The sequence below is a fragment of the Triturus cristatus genome, chromosome 10 (assembly GCF_964204655.1).
Source record: "Triturus cristatus chromosome 10, aTriCri1.1, whole genome shotgun sequence".
NCBI classification, from domain to species: Eukaryota; Metazoa; Chordata; class Amphibia; order Caudata; family Salamandridae; genus Triturus; species Triturus cristatus.
This window is the reverse complement of record NC_140593.1, coordinates 1,206,424,992-1,206,442,000: the sequence shown is the minus strand read 5'-3', so window position 1 is coordinate 1,206,442,000 and position 17,009 is coordinate 1,206,424,992. Positions and strand designations below refer to the sequence as shown.

Genomic DNA, 17,009 nt, shown 5'->3' with positions numbered 1-17,009 from the left:
ATAAGCATCTTGATGCACTGACAGAGGGGTGAGGGGAAGCCGTCCTGGAATAGCTGGGCCGCAGGAGGTGAGCACCGAGGTGCATTGGCAGCAGTGTGGTAAGGGGTGCTGCGTCTCAGGGCGGAGGTGCATTGGCAGAGGTGTGGTCAGGGGTGCTGCGTCTATGTCTGAATGCACTGACCGAGGGGTGAGGGGAAGCCGTCCTGGAATAGTTGGGCCGCAGGAGGTTAGCACCGAGGTGCATTGGCAGAGCTGTGTACACTGGCGTAACGAACCTCGAGGGGGGGGGGGGGGCCCTGCATGGTACATGGAGGGGCACCCACCGGTCTAAATCAGGAGCTCTCCACCAAGGGGGTGCCTGGAGCTTGGGGGGGGGGGGGGTGCCTGGAGCTTGGGGGGCCCTTGCACAGCAGGAGCTGTGGGGCCTGTGTTTCACCACTCGCTGTGTAAGGGTTGTAGCATTATAATCACTGATGTCCAGGCCTGGTTGCATGTGCTTGGGCTCTAATCTCAAGCAGATGGACTAGGGCACCAGCAACGCACTCTACACTGGCAACGCACTCTACACTGGCAACGCACTCTACACTGGCAACGCACTCTACACTGGCAACGCACTCTACACTGGCAACGCACTCTACACTGGCAACGCACTCTACACTGGCAACGCACTCTACACTGGCAACGCACTCTACACTGGCAACGCACTCTACACCGGCAACGCACTCTACACCGGCATCCCAACCCATCTAAACAGACTTCAAACCATATAAAACTCCGAGGACACCACGCCACTCCTCAGAGCTCGGCTCCTCGTCCGGAAACGCTGTCAGTTCAAGCTTCTCTCACACGCATTCAAGTCACTACGCAACACAGGACCCGTGTACCTCTATCACCGGCTTCACTTCCACCAACCCACCAGACTACTTCACTCCGCATCACTCCTTCACGCACACACCCGGCATCCACAGAAGCAGAACAGCAGGAGGATCGTTCCTCTTCCGACCTACCCGGGCCTCCTCTTCACTTCTTGAATTCGAGTCCATCCAAGACGGCCTATTTCCAGGCAGCCTCGCCACGTCTACACATGTTCTAGGCGCCTGGATACCCTCACAGATGACGAGCAACGCTCTACAAATCCACCTTACATTACATTCCGAGCTAGGGCTCTCAATGCAGGGGTGCTGCACCCCAGGGCTGAGGTACTTTGATGGAGCCGTGAATAATCCGGAAGAGCAGAGAACGGCTCGGACCCCCCCCACGGGGCACGGATGAGTCTCTGACGCAGCAGGGGGCAGGTACACCCCGCGCCCAGTGGCACCCTTGGATTGCGCAATGCACAGTTAGTGCTGGGCCCTGGGGTGTGCCCAGGGGCTGCGGCTGCCAGGCCTGGCACGTGTGCACCGGGTCACCAGAGAGTGGGTAGAACCTGGGTACTCTCCCAGTGAGACTTCCTGCCCGGTGTGCCAAGCAGAGGTTAAGCTGCACTTACTCTGTTTATTTAACTTGTACTAAGGGCTGGGAGGAAGTGAGTTTTACAATTTTATATCTGGAAGTGATGTCACACAGTGACTCACGCGATACCATACAGAGCAGAGGGCAGCGGGTACACGCTGCTTCGGTCTGGAGTCTGCCAGCGCCCCTCACCCGTGGCCCGCGATCAACAACAGCTCTGGCCGATGAGCTCCCTGCAGCACGGCTGCTATTCCAGTACTGAGACCCGCACACAGCTCTGTCGGTACCCCACAGTCCTGAGCATCCCCTGCTATGACGGTACTGTAAGCAAGGTGCAGCTCTGCCCGTTGAGCTCTCCGCAGCACCGCTGCTATTCCAGTATTGAGACCCGCACACAGCTCAGTCAGTACCCCTCCGCATCCCCTGCTGTGACGGTACTGTAAGCAAGGTGCAGCTGTGCCCGTTGAGCTCCTTGCAGCACCGCTGCTATTCCAGTACTGAGACCCGCACACAGCTCTGTCGGTACCCCTCAGTCCTGAGCAGCCCCTGCTGTGACGGTACTGTAAGCAAGGTGCAGCTCTGCCCGTTGAGCTCCCTGCAGCACCGCTGCTATTCCAGTACTGAGACCCGCACACAGCTCAGTCAGTACCCCTCCGCATCCCCTGCTGTGACGGTACTGTAAGCAAGGTGCAGCTGTGCCCGTTGAGCTCCCTGCAGCACCGCTGCTATTCCAGTACTGAGACCCGCACACAGCTCTGTCGGTACCCCTCAGTCCTGAGCAGCCCCTGCTGTGACGGTACTGTAAGCAAGGTGCAGCTCTGCCCGTTGAGCTCCCTGCAGCACCGCTGCTATTCCAGTACTGAGACCCGCACACAGCTCAGTCAGTACCCCTCAGCATCCCCTGCTGTGACGGTACTGTAAGCAAGGTGCAGCTCTGCCCGTTGAGCTCTCTGCAGCACCGCTGCTATTCCAGTACTGAGACCCGCACACAGCTCTGTCAGTACCCCTCAGCATCCCCTGCTATGACGGTACTGTAAGCAAGGTGCAGCTCTGCCCGTTGAGCTCCCTGCAGCACCGCTGCTATTCCAGTACTGAGACCCGCACACAGCTCTGCCGGTACCCCTCAGCATCCCCTGCTGTGACGGTACTGTAAGCAAGGTGCAGCTCTGCCCGTTGAGCTCCCTGCAGCACCGCTACTATTCCAGTACTGAGACCCGCACACAGCTCTGCCGGTACCCCTCAGCATCCCCTGCTGTGACGGTACTGTAAGCAAGGTGCAGCTCTGCCCGTTGAGCTCCCTGCAGCACCGCTGCTATTCCAGTACTGAGACCCGCACACAGCTCTGTCGGTACCCCTCAGCAGCCCCTGCTATGATGGTACTGTAAGCAAGGTGCAGCTCTGCCGCTATTCCAGTACTGAGACCCGCACACAGCTCTGGCGGTACCCCTCAGCATCCCCTGCTATGACGGTACTGTAAGCAACGAACAGCTCTGCCCGTAGAGCTCCCTGCAGCACCGCTGCTATTCCAGTACTGAGACCCGCACAAAGCTGTCAGTACCCCTCAGCATCCCCTGCTATGACGGTACTGTAAGCAAGGTGCAGCTCTGCCCGTTGAGCTCCCTGCAGCACGGCTGCTATTCCAGTATTGAGACCCGCACACAGCTCTGTCTGTACCCCTCCGCATCCCCTGCTATGACGGTACTGTAAGCAAGGTGCAGCTCTGCCCGTTGCGCTCCCTGCAGCACCGCTGCTATTCCAGTATTGAGACCCGCACACAGCTCTGTTGGTACCCCTCAGCAGCCCCTGCTATGACGGTACTGTAAGCAAGGTGCAGCTCTGCCCGTTGAGCTCCCTGCAGCACCGCTGCTATTCCAGTACTGAGACCCGCACACAGCTCTGGCGGTACCCCTCAGCATCCCCTGCTATGACGGTACTGTAAGCAACGAACAGCTCTGCCCGTAGAGCTCCCTGCAGCACCGCTGCTATTCCAGTACTGAGACCCGCACACAGCTGTCAGTACCCCTCAGCATCCCCTGCTATGACGGTACTGTAAGCAAGGTGCAGCTCTGCCCGTTGAGCTCCCTGCAGCACCGCTGCTATTCCAGTACTGAGACCCGCACACAGCTCTGGCGGTACCCCTCAGCAGCCCCTGCTAGGACGGTACTGTAAGCAACGAACAGCTCTGCCCGTAGAGCTCCCTGCAGCACCGCTGCTATTCCAGTACTGAGACCCGCACACAGTTGTCAGTACCCCTCAGCATCCCATGCTATGACGGTACTGTAAGCAAGGTGCAACTCTGCCCGTTGAGCTCTCCGCAGCACCGCTGCTATTCCAGTACTGAGACCAGCACACAGCTCTGTCGGTACCCCTCAGCATCCCCTGCTATGACGGTACTGTAAGCAAGGTTCAGCTCTGCCGGTACCCCTCAGTCCTGAGCAGCCCCTGCTGTGACGGTACTGTAAGCAAGGTGCAGCTCTGCCCGTTGAGCTCCCTTCAGCACGGCTGCTATTCCAGTACTGAGACCCGCACACAGCTGTCAGTACCCCTCAGCAGCCCCTGCTATGATGGTACTGTAAGCAAGGTGCAGCTCTGCTGCTATTCCAGTACTGAGACCCGCACACAGCTCTGGCGGTACCCCTCAGCATCCCCTGCTATGACGGTACTGTAAGCAACGAACAGCTCTGCCCGTAGAGCTCCCTGCAGCACCGCTGCTATTCCAGTACTGAGACCCGCACAAAGCTGTCAGTACCCCTCAGCATCCCCTGCTATGACGGTACTGTAAGCAAGGTGCAGCTCTGCCCGTTGAGCTCTCCGCAGCACCGCTGCTATTCCAGTACTGAGACCCGCACACAGCTCTGCCGGTACCCCTCAGCATCCCCTGCTATGACGGTACTGTAAGCAAGGTGCAGCTCTGCCCGTTGAGCTCCCTGCAGCACCGCTGCTATTCCAGTACTGAGACCCGCACACAGCTCTGTCGGTACCCCTCAGTCCTGAGCAGCCCCTGCTGTGACGGTACTGTAAGCAAGGTGCAGCTCTGCCCGTTGAGCTCCCTGCCGCACCGCTGCTATTCCATTACTGAGACCCGCACACAGCTGTCGGTACCCCTCAGCAGCCCCTGCTATGACGGTACTGTAAGCAAGGTGCAGCTCTGCCCGTTGAGCTCCCTGCAGCACGGCTGCTATTCCAGTACTGAGACCCGCACACAGCTCTGTCGGTACCCCTCAGCAGCCCCTGCTATGACTGTACTGTAAGCAAGGTGCAACCCTGCCCGTTGAGCTCCCTGCAGCACGGCTGCTATTCCAGTACTGAGACCCGCACACAGCTCTGTCGGTACCCCTCAGCCCTCCGCATCCCCTGCTATGACGGTACTGTAAGCAAGGTTCAGCTCTGCCGGTACCCCTCAATCCTGAGCAGCCCCTGCTGTGACTGTACTCTAAGCAAGGTGCAGCTCTGCCCGTTGAGCTCTCCACAGCACCGCTGCTATTCCAGTACTGAGACCCGCACACAGCTCTGTCGGTACCCCTCAGCATCCCCTGCTATGACGGTACTGTAAGCAAGGTGCAGCTCTGCCCGTTGCGCTCCCTTCAGCACCTCTGCTATTCCAGTACTGAGACCCGCACACAGCTCTGTCAGTACCCCTCAGCATCCCCTGCTATGACGGTACTGTAAGCAAGGTGCAGCTCTGCCCGTTGCGCTCCCTGCAGCACCGCTGCTATTCCGGTACTGAGACCCGCACACAGCTCTGTCGGTACCCCTCAGCATCCCCTGCTATAACGGTACTGTAAGCAAGGTGCAGCTCTGCCCGTTGCGCTCCCTGCAGCACCTCTGCTATTCCAGTACTGAGACCCGCACACAGCTCTGTCAGTACCCCTCAGCATCCCCTGCTATGACGGTACTGTAAGCAAGGTGCAGCTCTGCCGGTACCCCTCAGTCCTGAGCAGCCCCTGCTGTGACGGTACTGTAAGCAAGGTGCAGCTCTGCCCGTTGAGCTCCCTGCAGCACCGCTGCTATTCCAGTACTGAGACCTGCACACAGCTCTGTCGGTACCCCTCAGCAGCCCCTGCTATGACGGTACTGTAAGCAAGGTGCAGCTCTGCCCGTTTCGCTCCCTTCAGCACGGCTGCTATTCCAATACTGAGACCCGCACACAGCTCTCTCAGTACCCCTCAGCATCCCCTGCTATGACGGTACTGTAAGCAAGGTGCAGCTCTGCCCGTTGAGCTCCCTGCAGCACCGCTGCTATTCCAGTACTGAGACCCGCACACCTCTCTGTCGGTACCCCTCAGCATCCCCTGCTATGACGGTACTGTAAGCAAGGTGCAGCTCTGCCCGTTGAGCTCCCTCCAGCACCGCTGCTATTCCAGTACTGAGACCCGCACACAGCTCTGTCGGTACCCCCTCAGCCCTCCGCATCCCCTGCTATGACGGTACTGTAAGCAAGGTGCAGCTCTGCCCGTTGCGCTCCCTGCAGCACCGCTGCTATTCCAGTACTGAGACCCGCACACAGCTCTGTCGGTACCCCTCAGTCCTGAGCAGCCCCTGCTGTGACGGTACTGTAAGCAAGGTGCAGCTCTGCCCGTTGAGCTCCCTGCAGCACCGCTGCTATTCCAGTACTGAGACCCGCACACAGCTCTGTCAGTACCCCTCAGCATCCCCTGCTATGACGGTACTGTAAGCAAGGTGCAGCTCTGCCCGTTGCGCTCCCTGCAGCACCGCTGCTATTCCGGTACTGAGACCCACACACAGCTCTGTCGGTACCCCTGAGCAGCCCCTGCTATAACGGTACTGTAAGCAAGGTGCAGCTCTGCCCGTTGCGCTCCCTGCAGCACCTCTGCTATTCCAGTACTGAGACCCGCACACAGCTCTGTCAGTACCCCTCAGCATCCCCTGCTATGACGGTACTGTAAGCAAGGTGCAGCTCTGCCCGTTGCGCTCCCTGCAGCACCGCTGCTATTCCGGTACTGAGACCCACACACAGCTCTGTCGGTACCCCTGAGCAGCCCCTGCTATGACGGTACTGTAAGCAAGGTGCAGCTCTGCCCGTTGAGCTCCCAGCAGCACCGCTGCTATTCCAGTACTGAGACCCGCACACAGCTCTGTCGGTACCCCCCATGCAAGAAATATTGACTTTGCCAGTGTGTTTTAGCCATGTTGTACATGGCTGTAAGTTAGTGTCGTGGGGTAGGTTTGCCTAGAGAGGCGTATGCATGGCGTGGCAGCGCACTTCCATTACAGACCACACATTTTCAATTGAAATGACCATTATATTTGCGCAGACGTACTGTTTCACTACTAAAACTACACAGCGCACAAACGTTTGTGTGCAAACCGTATCCCCTAAAGTACTGACTTTTGATGGTATTTGTTTCCACCGATCTTCAGAATTACTAAAGTACTTCCCGAAGTCTGATATATTCTGAAATATTTGCAAAGTTTATTTACAGACATTTAAATTGTATTGTGTGCTAGAAAAAAAGCCTTTCCTTTCACACCCCAGATTGTCAGATAAATCCTCTGTTTGAAGTCCAAGAAAGAACTGAAACACCAAGCTCCCTCGAAGACCGAGCTTGACATTTGACCTCTGTCTTTGAATGCACAGCAAATGATCAGAACAAAATGTAAAGGCCTTTGTACAAAAAGCGAGCACTAGTGGAAGAACACAGTAAACGGGGCATGCTCCACGGGAGAGACCAAGACCTGGAAGAAAGCCTAAAACACATAGAGCCAGCAAATGGACAGCAAACCAATGTGAGGTACAAACCACAAAGCCAGTGGTAAGCAGTGGGTGGAATGCATTCCCAGGGAAGCTTTCACAATGTCCCCAAGATGCCTTTACCAAAGTCTGGTAGGCTTCGACTTAATAACACGTGCAGCAGGTATGTAAGCTCTTGCGCATGTCACTGGAACATCTCAAGCAGCAGCTGTGCAAGCTTTACAGATACAGTGAAAAGCACAGGCAGCAGGGCATGTTGCTCTGCCATAGAAGGGTATATAACACATGAGCAGCATCTATGTAGGCTCCTGTGCGTGTAACGTGTGCCTTGGAGCTCTGCCCCAGGGGCTATTGTTGGGTTTTCTTCACACACAGAATAGGTATGGACGCCTGGCAGTAGTGCACGCTTCCCCTTCACACACAGGATATCCATCTGCAGTAGTAGTGCAAGCTTTCTATACGCACAAAAGGTGTGGAGGCCCGGCAGTAGTGCAAGCTTCCTTTACACACAAAGCCCACGCATCCGCAGTAATAGTGCAGACTTTCTTTACGCTCAATATATGTATGGAGACACAGCAATAGTGCAAGCTTCCTTTACACATAGAATAGGTAGGGAGACCCAGCAGCAGTGTAAGCTTCCCTAACACATACAATAGGTATGGAGGCCCAACAGTATTGCAATCTTCCTTCACACACAGAATAGGTACACAACCACAATAGGAGTGTAAGCTTCCTTCACACACAGAATGGGTAAACAGCCGCAGCAGCAGTGCGAGCTTCCTTCACACACAGAATGGGTACACAGCAGGAGCACGAGCTTCCTTCACACACCGAATGGGTACACAGCAGGAGCGCGAGCTTCCTTAACTCACAGCATATGTATGGAGCTACATGAGGAGTGCAGTGATCAGTGCTGTACTGTGTCTCTGCTGAAGCTAGGAATCTCGGCGTCTTTCCCAGGCAGTGACTGCACAGTGACCCTGCTCACAAAAGTGTCTGCCCCCCGCTTCCTTCCTCACAGGAAGGGCCTCGCGCATGAGGTCGGGAAAGCACAGGCTCCTTTGTGTGAAGGGAAGCGGTGCTGGTGTGAGGAGCGAGGACAGTCCGGTCCCAGGCCCACGCTGGAGGCTGCGGGTCCTGCTTGTACCCTCGGACGGGGTCGCGGGGCAGGGAAGGGCCGTGGAAGCGGTGGTCCCGCCGAGGTGAGGGGTTTACTGCATGATCAGCGCCTGTGACGTGTGGCTTTACTCTCTAGGCGCTTCCTGACCCCCTCTCCGCGGGAATGACCCACAGCGAATTTCGAAACCTTACTCTGAGGCGTTCACCTACTTTACACTGAGGTTTACACCTACATCAGGAAGTAGATCTTTGGAAACCCTACACTGAGGTTTACACCTATATCGGGAAGTAGATCTTTGGAAACCCTACACTGAGGTTTACACCTACATCGGGAAGTAGATCTTTGGAAACCCTACACTGAGGTTTACACCTACATCGGGAAGTAGAGCTTTGGAAACCCTACACTGAGGTTTACACCTACATCTGAAAGTAGATCTTCAAGAACCTTACACTGGAATATCTACTTCCCGATGTAGGTGTAAACCTCAAACCGTGCACTGATTCACCTAAACCAGGAAGTAGATCTTTCAAACCCTACACTGTGGTTTACACAGTGGCGGCCGACATGGCTCGCTAGTGGCGGGGGGATGCAATATAAAAAAATAAACACTTACCTTGCCCCCGGGTCCCATGTATCTGCTCCTGCTTCTCCTTGTTGGTTTCTAGGAACAGGAAGCGCAGCCAGGCTCCCCGGACCTATCGCAACACTGCAATGCAGCATTGTGATGGGTCTGAGCGTCCTGGTTCGACACTGAGCCAGGGACTGGGGGGCGTGAACTCCACCCAGGCTGTAATGCAGCCGGCATGGAGAACATGGAAAGTGCGCATGACTGTTTTGGGTGGCCCGAGAGGGCCAGACAAACAGTCAAGTGCACTTAGGAGTGGGCAAACCACCCCTGCCCTGAGTGCAGAGCAGCCCTCCCGCCCACCCGCGAAGCGGCACGGGAACATAAAATGATAACTCCAAGTTATTATTATTTTATGTTTCCTTTACACTGCCTAAAAGCAGTGGGGCAACACTCCTCTGCCATAGCAGACGAGCCACCACTGGGTTTTCACCTACATCTGGAAGTACCTACTCGAAACCCTACTCTGAGGTTTACACCTTCCTAGAGAAGCAAATATTCGAAACCCTACACTAAGGTTTACCCCTACATCGGGACATACCTATTCAAACCCTACACTGAGGTTTGCACCTACATCCGGAAGTAGATATTCAAACCCTACACTGAGGTTTGCACCTACATCAGGAAGTTGATATTCAAACCCTACACTGAGGTTTGCACCTACATCAGGAAGTTGATATTCAAACCCTACACTGAGGTTTGCACCTACATCAGGAAGTTGATATTCCAAACCCTACACTGAGGTTTGCACCTACATCAGGAAGTTGATATTAGAAAACTCTACACTTTTGGGAGTAGGTCTAGGAACGTCCGGAGTACCTCCCAGAAGTGCATTGTTGTGCCTGCTGTAATACAATTGTGCACAATCGTATCCTGCATGTGTGCATTTGCTGTTAGTAACTTTTTTCGAGGAGTAAATATTTTTCCCCGTAGAGAAAGCCCTACCGTTATTCCCCGTCAGTTCTGGGGAGTCTTTATTTTTTTTTATTTTTATTTTTTTTTATTTTTTATATCAAGCCTGGGAATTGATTTTCCCCTGTTGCTGACAGGAGTAAATTGCCGACCGTTTCCACAGGGGGATTGGCCCTAGAAAAGTTTGTGAATACCCCAAAAAGTTTGTGAATACCCCGAAATTCTTAACTTTATAGTTGTGGACAAACTTTAGGGCATCACACGACCGCCTGCACCCTTTCCACGGAGCAGAGTTCCTCCCACATCACATTGGCCATGCTGAGGATACCTGAGTCAGTAAATAGATCTACAAGTCTAAATCTACTAAGTGAAAGTGCACCCACTATTTGCACACGTAAATCGTGCTATTTGCACAAGTACGTCGAAGGTGCCTGGGTTTACTTGCTGGATCGGGCGGGGCATAGCACGCTGCCTCGTGTATTGCTTGACTGGCCTAATTTACGTACGCCTGGAGTTGCGCTCTCGTGCACAGCACGGATATGGAATCCTCCTCCTCCTACTTCAGTACTGAAAGCATTTGTGTCTGAGTTTTGTTGTCTCTCTCATTTTGCTTTTGGCTGTTTCGGGTCTCGCCTGCCGACTGCCCATGCGCTGTCTCGCAAAGAGTATTGTTTACTATAAAGGGCTTGGAGCCCGCCCATTGCTTACCATCCGTTGGCTTCAGTGTCACTCTTCTTTGCTGCCTCCTAATTGGCCAGCGTGTGCCAGGTGTCGCTTCCTTTACTTACTGTGCAGCATGGACCAATCACAGATGGGTACATGTTAGTTAGTGTCCGTCCGCTGCTCGCTCTCTGATTGAGGTAGTATTTCTTCTTCTCCCCCCCCCCCCCCCCCCTCAACATCTGGGAGAGTCGTCCTAGAGCGCCCCAATTTTCAACTCTGGAATATCTTTGGTTTAACCCTGCCACAGTCTGGCTGTTCGTCTCTTCTCACAACAAGGTGGTGGTTGTTCCCTCTCGGTCTCTCTCGTGATCGAGTCCCGGGCACGCCTGCTACTCCTGTTTGGAAAAGGCTTTTAACATTTGTAGCTCCACAACACAGCCACCTGGCTCTGGCTCCTTCATCCCAAACTGGTACAATATATGTTGCTCCCTGACGCACTAGCCCCTCCCGGTCTAAAACACATTTGTGAACAAACCAGTTCTCGCAGGTTGTACATACTAAGGCGCTCCTGCGGCGGATCAAAGGCATTGGATGTTTACACCGATCGTAGATCGAGATAATCGGAAACATATTGTACTATATGAAGTGCTACAGGGCAATTCCGTGGAAATCCTGAGGAACTTTCCTAACCACTTAATGCAGGGGTACTCACAAACTTTCTCTTGGGGGCCAAATTTACAGTGCGGTTAGTGGCCGAGGGCCACACCTTGGGGGCGGGGTCATTGGGGGAGGGGGCGGGGCTAGAGCAACAAAAAAAAACTGCGACCATGAGGTGGAACATAGGTCCCTGCAGCGGACGCCTTCGTCCACTGAGCCACCGGACCCGGCATACACATCTCTCCATCTCCCTCCCTCCTTCCTCCGTCTCCCTCCTTCCTCCGTCTCCCTCCCTCCTCCGTCTCCCTCCTTCCTCCATCTCCCTCCGTCTCCCTCCCTCCTCCGTCTCCCCCCTCTCCCTCCCTCTCCTTCCGTCTCCCTCTCCTTCCGTCTCCCTCTATCTCTCCCCCTCTGTGTCTCCCCCTCTGTGTCTCCCCCTCTGTGTCTCCCCCTCTGTGTCTCCCCCTCTGTGTCTCCCCCTCTGTGTCTCCCCCCCTCTGTGTCTCCCCCCCTCTGTGTCTCCCCCCCTCTGTGTCTCCCCCCCCTCTGTGTCTCCCCCCCTCTGTGTCTCCCCCCCTCTGTGTCTCCCCCCCTCTGTGTCTCCCCCCCTCTCTCCTTCCCTCTGTCTCCTTCCCTCTGTCTCCTTCCCTCTGTCTCCTTCCCTCTGTCTCTCTCCTTCCCTCTCCCTCTCTCTCCTTCCCTCTCCCTCTCTCTCCTTCCCTCTCCCTCTCTCTCCTTCCCTCTCCCTCTCTCGCCTTCCCTCTCCCTCTCTCTCCTTCCCTCTGTCTCCCTCCCTCTCCTTCCCTCTCCTTCCCTCTCTCTCCTTCCCTCTCCCTCTCTCTCCTTCCCTCTCCCTCTCTCTCCTTCCCTCTGTCTCCCTCCCTCTCCTTCCCTCTCCTTCCCTCTCTCTCCTTCCCTCTCCCTCCTTCCCTCTCTCTCTCTCTCCTTCCCTCTGTCTCCCTCCCTCTGTCTCCCTCCCCTCTATCTCCCTCCCTCTGTCTCCCTCTCTCTCCTTCCCTCTGTCTCCCTCCCTCTCTCTCCTTCCCTCTGTCTCCCTCCCTCTGTCTCCCTCCCTCTGTCTCTCTCCTTCCCTCTGTCTCCCTCCCTCCCTCTCTCTATCTCTCTCCCTCTCTCTCCTTCCCTCTGTCTCCCTCCCTCCCTCTCTCTATCTCTCTCCCTCTCTCTCCTTCCCCCTGTCTCCCTCCCTCTCTCTATCTCTCTCCCTCTCTCTCCTTCCCTCTGTCTCCCTCCCTCTCTCTATCTCTCTCCCTCTCTCTCCTTCCCCCTGTCTCCCTCCCTCTCTCTATCTCTCTCCCTCTCTCTCCTTCCCTCTGTCTCCCTCCCTCTCTCTATCTCTCTCCCTCTCTCCTTCCCTCTGTCTCCCTCCCTCCCTCTCTCTATCTCTCTCCCTCTCTCTCCTTCCCTCTGTCTCCCTCCCTCCCTCCCTCTCTCTATCTCTCTCCCTCTCTCTCCTTCCCTCTGTCTCCCTCTATCTCTCTCCCTCTCTCTCAATCGGTTTGTCTCCCTCCCTCTCCATCTGTTCTCCCTCTCTCTCAATCAGTTTGTCTCCCTCCCTCTCCATCTGTTCTCCCTCTGTCCCCCTCCCTCCGTCTCCCTCCCTCTCCCAACTTGTCTGTCTCTCTCACGCTGTCTCTCCCACGCTGTCTCCTGCTCTGTCTTCCCTCTCTCCCTCCCGCTTTAAACTCACCTGCTGCTCTCACTAGCTGCTGCCCCCCCCCCCCCCGCCCCCCCCCCCTGCCCCCCCCCCCCCCTGCCCGTCACCTCACCCGGCGCTTCCCTGGAACACAAACAGCCGCCGCACCCAAGTACTTCACAGCTCTTTTAAAGGCCAAGTCACTTGTTAATGAGGCTTTGTTGTATTTCATCTCTTCTTAGCGCCCCTGCATCTCCACTCATTCAGAGGGGAGATGCAGGGGCGCTAAGAAGAGGTGAAATACAAAAAAGCCTCATTAACAAGTGACTTGGCTTTTAAAAGAATCGCCCGGCCTCACAGCTCCGCGCTGCTGCAACCGGCGGTGCACAGGTACGATGTCTGCAAGGTCCGCGGGCCGCCAGGGAAGGCTTGCCGGGCCGCTGGAGGCCCGCGGGCCGTACTATGAGTACCCCTGACTTAATGCCACTTCATGCTGCACATTGCCACTCCACGCCACTGTACGCCACACCATGCCACTGCACTACACGCCACTCCGTTCTATGACACACCACGCCACACAGTGCCACTCCATTCCACTCCAAGAAAACCAATAGATCTCACATACACAAGACCCATTTGGCTTTGCTGATGCTTGTTTAAGACGGTATGAAGCTGTAATAGTTTGTGCACCTTCAAGCCCAACGTGTTGTGGCATTTGTCGCGTGTTACAGATACAACACATAAGGAACATGTGTTGCTCCCAGTGGTGCCATCCAGGTACATTCTCTGGAGTGAACAGGCGCCCCCTGCTGGTGTGGCACAGGAATCCATGGCACAGCCAAGTCCCCGAGCTGCTGCTGGGAGCCTTGTCTTTGTGCCACCGGCTGTAGTGTAAACACGCTCCCCTGCTGGTCGTCTGTCCACCTGCCATGTAATCAGTTGTGGTCTTACACAGGGTGGCAGTTGTGCAAATCCAGCTTGGATGGTGTGTTTTGCACCTACATACTGCCCCAGCCCTTGCTGCTCCTGTGCAGTTGTAACGGTATTGCTTATCAAACATAACATTAATCCATTCATTCATGCTTTTACACCATCACGTTGAAACATGCGTGGGGCCAAAACAATGGATGCAAGACACTTGGTGTTAAATGTTTTGATAAGACATTAATAGACTGTTTTTCCACCTGTCCTGGTGTAAAACTCTTGTATCAAGAAAGATCCATGGGTAGCAAGCCTGCAGGTGTGGTACCAGAAGTTATCGCATGTTAAATAAAGACCAGGATATCTACCGGACGGACCACTGCATTCTAAGGGTAATACTGTGACTTTTGGAAAAATGTAAAAAAGGCTTCTGTGTTATATGTCTACCGTTCCTTTTAGTTTTAAATAAGACTGTAAAAGTAACACATTTCTAATCTCCGACCTCAAACCATGTCTGTTTATTAGCCATGCTCTGTTTGGGGCAACAAGGAAGGCCTGTTAACTGAAGCATTGCTCTGGTATAAGACCTTGTCAAGCTAGTAAAGATGGCGCTGATTTACGAAGGCGTATCCCCTTCTGTAAGAACATCTTAAAGCTGCCTCTACCACCCTAAAAGGGACTCGAGACCATCCTTTCTTAATACAGTCTTAAAACTGTGCTTTCTTGCTTAAGATAATCTTAAATCTGTTTTAAGACTTTCTTAACCAGGATAAAATCCTTCATTAATCAGGACCCTATTTAATGCTCGAGGACATCTTAAGCCCGGGAAAACTTTAGGATGTTGGCTCGTCAATCGTGAACTATTCTGGCTCTCTGCTGTCCCTAATTTCATTGTCCGCGACTCCTAAATTTCCCACCTTACTCTGGGTGAACAGTTTCTCTGCAAATTGCTGTTTCCAGTTGTCGGCGAGTTTACACCGATCACCCTAAGATTAAATAATAGCTGATGATTTTGTCACGGAGATCACTCCAGCTCCAATCGCTTCCGTATTCGTGAATGGAATAACTTGTCGCTGATTTTTCAATACACCGCAGTTTTAACCTCCTGTTGGTAAATCTAGGAAGACTCAAGACAATTTCTCCTCTGCCTCTTGCTTGATGACCAGCCTGTCTTTAGCACCCTCTTCCCATTGGCTCATCCTTCGCACTCGTCTTTCTCCTGATAAAATCTTAAACCATGAAGACCAGACTGCCTGCTTTCCTTTTAACCTCAGTATGTACCAACCAGTTTACAATCTCACATCATTATCCTCCTTGAGAACAACATTGGACTAGTGTTCGTTTACTCTCTGCATTCTTCTAAGCTGGGCAGCCCTAACCTTCATGCTTGGAAGGAAAAAAGTCTCCTAGATTCCTCTCCAAGTGCTTAATTGTCTCTCACAAAGCTGCTGGTTATTCTACGTACACACTGGAGGAGCAATTTCCTTGTACTTGAGGACAATTTTCTATAATCCATACAATCCCTTTGAAATAATTGTGTTCCCGAGTATATTTTAGCTAATGGGGGATGTATATATTTATTCATAATTATTGGTAGCTCTGTACATTTTCTACTCTAGCCCTAAAATGCTGTTCCAAAAGTTAAAAATATAATTTTGAAATAGTTTTTACACAAGTGTGCAAAATTCAGAATTGCAAAATGTGTTGGTCTTGTGGACATTGTGGAGAAGAAAGTTTATTATAGCTCTTTTTAGGTCAAGCCTAGCCAGCGCGCATGCGCTGTCTGCAAGACCTGCTGTAAACTGTATAGCTTGTGTAATCCCGTCTGCTGCTGCTATCCTTTGGTTACCTCCTGCGTTACTCTGCTCTCCTGGCTCCTTATTCGTTGGTGCTCCAGATAGATCGCTTCTGTTTTATCGGAAGGAGCATCAACCCACTACAGTTTTATTACACAGTAAGAGTTCATGTGTTGTGTTTACGGATTAATTGTTTTATTTTGTAATACTGATATTTTGTCACCGTGGCACCTATCACGGCGTTGGTTTCTTGTGTGTGTTTTTTTTTCTTTTTTTTTTAAATAACCATGGCGCCCACTTCACGGGCCGCTATGCACATGTTAAATATTCAGGGGCGCCACGCTTTATATTTCAGCACGGAGCCCACTTTTTTTTTTTTTTTTTTTAAAGCATTGGAAATGCTTGTTTTTAATGGTATTTGAATGCATTTCTCTATGGCCGCTGTATGCACCATGACGCACGGTATGATGCTGTTCAGCCAGTGACCTCCGCACTGGGTCACGCCTATGAAGTCACAGGAAGTAAGAAAGCCTGGACTGAAGCACATGCAGAGTGGCCCCCCTTTTTCTTAAACCAGAGGTCTTTATGTTGTGGTAAGCAATACCGGTTAAATAGTAACCATGATGCCATCGCAGCAATGACCAATGTATGTAGAAAGTAAATTAAGACTATGCATGCACATGTTTATCTTAAACCGCCCCCTCCACGTATAACCTTTATCTATTTCTGTCCCCTCTCCCTTTGCCCTGCCCCCACCTTCCCACTCCCCTCCTCCCACTCCAGTGCGGTTTGGTGTTAATGGGTGTCTGTTTGGGGTCGGATGGTTTTCAGCCCCCTCCATTTATTTTTTTATTTATAGATTTATAAAGCGCTCAGCTACCCAACAGGGTCACCCGGCGCTGGACAGGTGGAGGCAGGGTAACTCGGGCTGCTGGCACGAATAGGTAGAATAGGAATCGAGCCAGGTCACTGAAAAGCAGAGTCTTGAGGCGCTTACGGAAAGCTGGGTCAGGACTGATTTGCATATGGCCATGTCTGAACTGGGGTGGCGTGGTGAGCAAAATAACGATGGATTAAACCCAGATCTGTGACTGGGGGTCAATGTTTTGCCAATGTGCAACATTCCGTCCATCTTGTGTGTTTTGCTTACGGAAAGCTAACCGAGAGACCATTTCTAAACTCAATTGGGAGAGCATTCCAGAGCTTGGGGTCCAGATAGGAAAAAGAGCGATTCCCCTTTATACGGGCCGAGCCGAAACATGGGGAATGTAAACATGGGGAAGCTCGTGCATCTCAACTGTCGCGCCGTTTCTTGGTCTTTAAGTACTTACACATGCATAGTTTCTCATGCATTAATGTATTGTATCCAATTTCTTGGCGATATGTCTGATTTATTTGCCATATCGTCATTCTTTTAATTGTTTCGTTTCATTTGTTTCACAATGCATTTGTTCCCTGTAAAGAAGGGAGATGTGTTGTACCTGCTGCTCGGCCAG

At 53.1% G+C, this 17,009-nt stretch overlaps 1 protein-coding gene across 3 annotated transcripts in view; it reads left to right on the top strand.

The window, feature by feature from the left end:
- CCDC120 (coiled-coil domain containing 120) overlaps window positions 1-17,009 on the top strand; it is a 352,506-nt gene that overhangs the window by 163,000 nt on the left and 172,497 nt on the right. The window contains exon 1 of one of the 3 annotated variants that reach the window (XM_085629698.1): window positions 8,235-8,367. The exons of the other annotated variants lie outside the window; for them this stretch is intronic. The gene's annotated coding sequence lies outside the window, so the exon portion shown is untranslated. Of the gene's footprint in view, window positions 1-8,234; window positions 8,368-17,009 lie in introns of those variants that run through there. 3 annotated transcript variants of the gene reach the window in all.